Consider the following 8,152-nt stretch of genomic DNA (forward strand, 5'->3'; position numbering starts at 1 on the left):
TTAAAAAATGGACACAGAATGAAAAAAAAAGAATCAAACATGCATAAAAGTATGAAAGGGATGTGACATGATGGCAGAGTGAACGTATGAACCACAAGAAGGTGCATAATTCCAAAAAAAACATGTGCAACATGACCACAAGCAAGAGGGACCTCGACCATCAACCCCTTCAGGAGCTTCTACATTTTTCTTATTTTATAAGGTCATTATTCTAGATGGAGCAAACAATATGAAAACATTTTTACATGTTTATTTTTTTTAACATTGCACCCAAACTTCAATTAAAACTCAGGTTTATGTTGATTTTGCATAGACAAGTTTATTTTTCATGTACGCGGTCCCCCAAAGCACTTTACATTGTTAACCACATTCACTCAGTCACACCCAGATTTACACTCGCACTCGTATGAGTGCGAGTGTGAGTGGAGTGTGAGTATGAGTTGAGTTGAGTATGAGTGTGAGTTGCCTGACAGCCGCCTGTGGAGTCGGCTGTCAGGCAAGGTGCTCAGTCCATCCATTGGGAGCAAACCTGGATATAGAATGCTATGATACTTTTGTTGCGCGTGGCATAATCCCCAAGAAGCTGCCTTGTATGCGGTTCTACCTCACAAATAGAGGGAACAGACGTCTCTAATCTGCCAATAAGACGTCTGTGTATGTAGGGTCTTTGTGAGGCTACTGTACTGTTGTCACCTTGGAAACAATATCAACAGACATTTTTGCAAAGGCGAATTGCATAAAACAGAATAGTAATACATAACATCTTTTCATATCTTTTATTTCCATGATGACTTGAAAAGAAAGCTAGTTAAATTAATTTTATCTGAATTTGTGTCGTTGGTTTGTGTCGAGATCCCAGACACACAATCAGGACGGACGGGCGGAGCAAAAAGACGCTAAACAGGGAGGGAACATGAAACCAGACAGAAAATAGGAAAACTAAAACCCGAACAAGAAAACAAGAAAATCTAATTACACACGAAGGACATGAAGACAGGGAAAAGCACAGAGCAGGAAATACTAGCACCATGACATATGGAGAGATAATATTTTGGAGGCTAACTGAATTTTCTGGCCATACAGAGGAGGCCGAGTTTGAGGATATTAAAACCATGAGACATATCTGAGTCTAATCAGTGAAACAAATTGTCTTTAGATGTAAATGTTGAGTGTGTGTAACCCTCTGTCTCTCGGTATTGGCTGCTTTTGTTTAGAACAGAAGAAAAAAAAACAGTGTGGCTCAGTTCAAAATCATCCCTGACGTGATTCAATTTGATGATGTTTCGTCACCTCTGACCTCCATTCAGGGTTTTGATTTAGGCCTCTGTAAAAGTGAAAACAAAACAAATAGTGTCATACATGTTTACTCACAGTCAGGTCATTTGCATAACTTCTTCACCTCTGTTGCATATTCTTATCATTGTGTTGTTGCTTTTAGTTTATCATAGCGGGGAGTCCTTACTCATTGTTTTGTTTTGTTTTTATCTGATACTTCGTTTATCTTTTAACAGTACCTTTTGTTGTTTCTTCATTATATAGTAATATGAATAGATTGTGGGATGATGGAGGGATGGTTTTTGGGGAATTGTGAAGAAGGGATGGTTGTAGGACTTGGGCTTTCTATGCAGATACAATAGGGTTATGTAAACAAAGTTTAATTGGCATAGATCTCAAGTGGTTCTATGACGTCAGAATCATGGTCACCCTAACCACCAATATGCTGCTAGTACTCAAGACACCTGCTCTGCAGATCCTTCAGTTGTGTTAAAGGGATTATGCACAATATGCCATTGCCAACGTGCCAGGTGTGACTGCTCGTGAGTAGTGGAGCGCGCACCACGTCATGTGGCTCTGTTGTTGTGGAGCTGTGCGCGGTGACGTCAGGACGAGCGGGATAACGGAGGAGGAGAGCGGCAGCCTCCCCGCAGCTCCTCTCACCTTTTCCTACCATCTGTCAGTTTGTTGTCACTGCTCCTAAGAAGACAGAAACACTCTCTCTGCCGGTGTGCTCCATGGAAAACACGTCTTTTCACCCTCAGTCGAGCCTTCTCACTCCGGGGGCGTCGACGGTGTTTTCTCAGGTGAGTAAATTGCTTTAAATGATGGAGCTTTTTGTGCACATCCATGGCAGCAATTAAAAAAAAAAACACGGTGAATTATTATGTTTGAAAACAGCTATGTGACATTGCTGAATAAGGTGTGTTGGTGGCAGTTTGTGCTCTGGTCTTGCAGCGTTACTGGTTGCTCGGGTTTGAGGATGAGCGTTTTTTTTTTGTTTGTTTAGTTTTTTTCAACCTGCACGTGCAGCTCTGCTCAGCGCTGCTGCACGTTCGCGCAAATCTGCTTTAAAGCGCGTGATTCCCTCCAGTGTCATTCCTGTTGAATTTTATAATTTGTTACATTGGTTATTTTACAGTCCCCACTGCTCTGGCTTTTGAAGCATGTATCAGTATTAGGGATTTTTAAATTATTTTTTCTTTGTTTTGTTTTGTTTTTTCAAGTTGCTTTAAGTAAGTGTTATGACAAAGTAGATTAAACTTGGAAGAAATACAGGTAAGTACATTAATATGATATATTACATAAAAGCATTAGACTGGTGAATAAAAATCAGCAAAGAAGGTTAAATATTAAAATGTGATACGATATTTGGTAAAAAGAAATGGAGAAAAGTCCAAAACCATAATTGGTGACAAGTTTAAATCTCCCCAAACACATAATTGGCATTTCTAGACAGCCTCAGTCTTTCTTATTGTTAAATAAAGTCATTGATAACAGTGTGGACAGATGAGCACCCCCTCGAAGACAGTTATTGCAAAAGCATGGTTCATTTTAAGGTGAACAAATTTGTGTTCAGTTTCCCTCAGCGGAGACTATGATCTGTGCTACTACATGGTCATCCGTTGTGACATTTGCCCCTGAAAACTTAGGAGGCCAAAGAGTGTGTGAGCTTCCAAGACTAAGTGTAAATTAGCGTGGTGTTTGTAATCCACTTTAGCTCCATATGTTTCGAGGCGAGAAGGTCTTCCAGCTTTCTTTGCTCGACGCTTAAACCTGTCACACGTCAGCCAAGCAGCTGATGTGATGATGTGGGGGACGTCATGTGAGGATATTTGTTTGTAGGTTTGATGCAATGGGCCATTTAGACAGAATGCGACTCCAACAACTATGTAATGAAGTGAGTGATAGTTATAACTGTGACCTCTGACTGATTCATGTGCAGCCGATGTTACCAGAGGACACTTGGTGTTTTTGAAACGGCTCGGTGAAAGAGATCCGGTCAGGGAAGTTAGTTCAGCCCGATCATCTGTAGAGATATGGTTACATGCCGCAGATCATGTTCATATCATTTATCAAGGCTGTTATGATCATGCAGGTGTACAGTTTCAGGAATAAACATGCTGTTTGCTTCCTGCCTGTTTTCCACTGTCATATGTGTAGAAGTATTAAGTTCTTGAATAGCAATCAGCAATAAATTACCTTATATACTGACGTACTGCTTGACTGCTGAGTTGTCTCAAAAGAAGGAATAAATGAATGTACTGTGTTGTCTTTTTACAGAGGAAGAGTTGTTAACATTAAAAGGATTTTCTTTGACTCTAAACATACCAGGCCTGTATTCAAACTCAGACCCGAGTAAGCATGCCTGTGTTGAAGTTCTAGGCCAGAATTTCTGCTATTTACGAATTTCTGTTATTTCTTCTGTGTGTGTATTTTTCTCATGCAAACCTTAACTTTATTAACTGTTTTAAGAATCATTGATTGAAGTTCAGGACCAATGTCTGTATTGAAATCATGTCACAGGAGCATTATTGAGGCCCAATCAGTGATGTACAGTACATGTTTGGATGCTTCAAATCCTAGCAATGTTTGTTTATGATGAAGTTGTTTTTTTTTCTTGCTCATTGCCCGTCTGTGCTTTCAGAACAAGTTGCAATAATGTGCCAGATTTTTGAGACATAAGAAACGATGAGCAGGAACTCCCACGTGACTGTGGTCATGAATCAGGAATTCAGTCGCTGCTGCACAGCTCTGTGTATGTATCCAATAATAATCAGCGTGCATGACTCGCTTCACCAATAAAAAATGTTTTGTACTCGTGGAAACGTGATCACTGCAGGTTTCCCTGCATTTTATGTGGTTGTTGTGGAATCGTGTTACACTTGAGTTTGAAGTTACCTTACATCAGCCGCATGCATTTTATTTTTAATCTTCCAGGTTGAGAAAAAAAAACTATCTTAATTCCCTGTGATGTTTTCTGTGTGCTTTTGCATTTGCACATTTGTGAGCATGTTTTGCTGGTGTGCCACCACACTTCTGTGTGCTGTCACCATTCGCACTGTGTCACCATTCACTTGTCAGTCAGACCGTCTGGAAGTGTTGGTGAGTCTGTCTCAGCTCCAGCAGCTCTTACACTCCACATTTGAGCATTGATCAGACTAATATTCTGCGGCAATTCTTAAAACGATTTTCTTCCACTCTTCCTGCATCCTTCCTTTTTGCCTGTAAGCCCAGTTTATCCTCCCCTGTCATCATTTGCCCTCTTATCACGATTCCCCTCTCCTGTATTCACCTCTCCTTTCCTGCCCTCCTTTTCCTTGTCCTCCCTCCCCCTCCGCTCCACACACACACTCGGTGCCCTGGCTGCCAAAGACGTGGATGAGCAGGGCGTGAAGCTGAGCTGCCTGTCACATGCCATCTGCCAGGTCACATGAAGGCACGTCGTCACGTTCTGAACTTTCCTTTTCCTACTGACGTATCGGTGAGCTAAAGAAGGATTGTCGGATAAGTCGAGAAAGGGCTCAATTTACTAGAAGAAAACCGAAATGGTCAGAGAGTAAGCGGCAAAAACTGTTTAACTTTCAATAAGAGGATGAAATCGACGATTATTTGAAGTAGTCACTCTGCAGAAGTTAAGGTGTTCTTATGTGGGAGAGAAATTAAAAAGGAGAGTGTCAGAGAGTGAATTTTGGTTGACTTCCTTAAAACAGTTACAAGAGAGAACAAAGAAATTGTAGTGTTTGTGGAGAACTCGTAAGAAGGGTGAAATACCAAGAGGCGCCTTGTGGTTTTGGTAATCCATGTTGATCTGGATAGAGATACAGTCTCTCAAGAAGTTACTGGGAAAACTGCCAATACGCTGAGACACCAGCAGCATAGAAATGAGACTGCATGGATATTGGCAGATGTCTTGTACTGTCGAACGGAGATGGCCTTATGTTCTGCAAAATATGACTGGTTATCCTTTAGACTTGACCAGCAAGTGGATCAGCCAAATGATCAATTTAATGTTAAAAATAAAGACATTGTTGTCCAACGAAATGAAAGCATAAGAAAGGAAGGAACCTGGTTTTCAAGTTTTTGAGGACTTTCTGCACACTACTTATCTGTGTTTAAATATTGTCTCATTATTAGTTTAACATCAATAAAAGCATACATACGTCTTGATCCTGAAAACTTTATGTGGAGTTTGTAGAATTTACATTCAGTCAGTGCTTAAAAAGTCCAATTCATTAGAAATTAACCCCTAAAGCACTCCCCAACACAGAGACAAAGCTGATATTCAATGAGAAGGTTTGCTTCGAGCTGAATTGTGATGTCACGATAAACACGACAGTTGTCTCGACCCATTTTGAGTGAAGCTGTGTGCACCAGCTGACCTGTGTCGAAATAGCATTGATAGGAACGCCACGTGTTGTCGTCTGTGGCTCGTCTGCTTTGTGATCCTTGTTTTGAGTCTCGTTCCCATTCAGTGAGTTGAGTGTTTTTTTCATTCACACCTTGGATATTGTCCATGGACGCCATTGAGCTAAGTCTCTGTCGCTCACATAGTGAGTCATATTCATAACTTTGCTGTCACAATGGGACAAATCGGATTGCAAGCTTAAGATAAAGAATGAAGGCCAGACTCGAGCCCAAGCTGAAGAAACGATAAATAAACAGTAAATCAACAAATGAATGAATCAGTATTCAGCCACCGGCATAAAGCACGTGTTAAACTTTCTGATTGTGACAGTAATAAAAGGAGCTGTGTCTAAGTTAAACTAGTGTCACTTGAGCCATCCCACCAGCAGGCCAGTCAGACAAGCAGCTGTTAAGTTCTCTGATTCATCTGTTCAGCGTTGAGCCTGAGCCCTGTTCATTCCAGCCATTCATACCATATCTTCCCTCGGTCCATCCCTTCCAGCCCCAGTCAACTATTCAACCTCGCGGCTGCTCTGCCTTTCCCCAGCTCCGCCGCGCAGACCTCCTTTTTCCTGCCTCAGGATGTGATGAAGTGTCGTTCCTGCCAGCGCAGTCAGACTCGTCCTTGTTCTCATGTGTTTGTGCATTGAAGAGCTTACGAGAACACAGCTTGCCAGGGGCAGGCAGCTGCTGTTTCCTACAGCTTGCACCACTTTAGGGGGGACAACAGCAGGATGCCATGGGGGAGAAGTGGCTCGGCGGCCCTTCTGCTACTCTCAGGCAGAGCGATGGGGCGGGCCAAGGCCAGGTAGGATTAGTCTTCTGCTGTGTGATCAAGGTCTGCTGGGGTTTGTGTCTTATGAGAAGTTTTTCATTTACATATATTATTTGGCTGAAGAAGGTTTGGCTTCTTTACCTGAATGCAGTTGGGGAGTATCATACAGGTGAAAAATGTATGTGAATCGGAAGCCATCCGACTTTCCTGATCACAGATGTTACATGCTGTGATGGACGTTGGGAAGAAACACTTTCTCAAGGCCATATAAGCTAATTGTTGCATTCTCCGCAAGTTAAGAGGCTTTCAGAGGAATTCAGCCACAAGGATTAAACAGTGTGTCGCTTTACACCTGAGCCGCATTTCCAAGTGGATTACTGTATTCCTCGGCCAGAGTTGTTGGTTGGGGTTACTCAGTGTTATTCAGTTCTGAGCGTGAAGGTAGACAAGCAGTTTCATATTTGGTCTTTTTTTTTTTTTTTTTTTGCAGAAATGGCTTCCTGTTGACTGTCTGTATTAATGGAGGTCCAGTGAACAAGTAACAATCCCAGTACTGTGACATTTTCAGTTGCGCCTGTTTAAAATTAGCACAGAGCATGTGCTTTGTTTGGTGGTTGGGCTTTGTTACTTGCTGGCATGGTGAAAAGTGTTATTGGCTGATTTGAAAACCAAGACAATACCTCTTTTTATCTTGGTCTTGAGGCAAGACGAGAAAACCTGTGACACATATAGAAAGCTCCTCCTTTTTTCTTGTCATAGTTGATGTAGTCATTGCAGTTAAGATAAGATAAGATATCCCTTTATTTATCTCGCATGTGGAGAAATTTGCAAGTTTAAGTTGTTATCAAGGATGAAGCCATTACCACTGTAATTGAGTGGGTGGGATTTAAATGTGTAACACTATGTTTGAATAATGTGCTTGTATCGGAACAGTACTGAGTGCTCAGAATCACATTTACTATTATTGACTTCCAATACTGGTCTCAAATTAAAAGTATAATTGTTTTTCATCCCTTTTCTGTCCAATTACTAGGTTTGTATCCGATCGTGTTATCTTGTTATGATATTGTGTTGGCACTTTCACCGCAAGCACCAACATCTGTATTGTGCTCTCTAAAAGGATTTTCACTTACCAAAGGACTAAGGTTTAACTACAAACCAATGAGCAGTGATTGCTTACACGTCACTGTTTTCTTCAGGGGTAACCTTCTTTCGTATGGTTAGATTCATGAGACCTCCTGCAGGCTAGACTGATTTGTGATCCGCAGCGTCAGAGAGCCACTCCCATGATACCAGCTCTCACTGTTCTTGCACAGCGCAACCAACACTGACCACTTCCTCAAACACAGAACTCTGATGCTGATTCCCTCGCTGACTTCCCTAGCATAATGCTACATGCCATTTCTTCCTCTCTAAATTACCATCTGGCTATCATAACCTAAACAAAATTGCCAACTCGGTAGTTTATGTCATTAATATTTACCGGCTTAAAAAAAAAAATTTAATCGGTTGTCAAAGCAGTATAGAGTAAAAACAACTACATAGTATATTAGCATTCGTATATTACATTTATTTGTGATTTCAATCTAAAAGTTGGTGCAACAAAAGTTGAACATTCACCTCATATTATAACAATATTGCAATAATGTAAATAAAAGTCACAAAAAGTTGTGGTCTGAAAGAAATTAAGGCTCT

Source organism: Lipophrys pholis (assembly GCF_963383615.2).
Source record: "Lipophrys pholis genome assembly, chromosome: 4".
In the NCBI taxonomy this organism is placed as follows: domain Eukaryota; kingdom Metazoa; phylum Chordata; class Actinopteri; order Blenniiformes; family Blenniidae; genus Lipophrys; species Lipophrys pholis.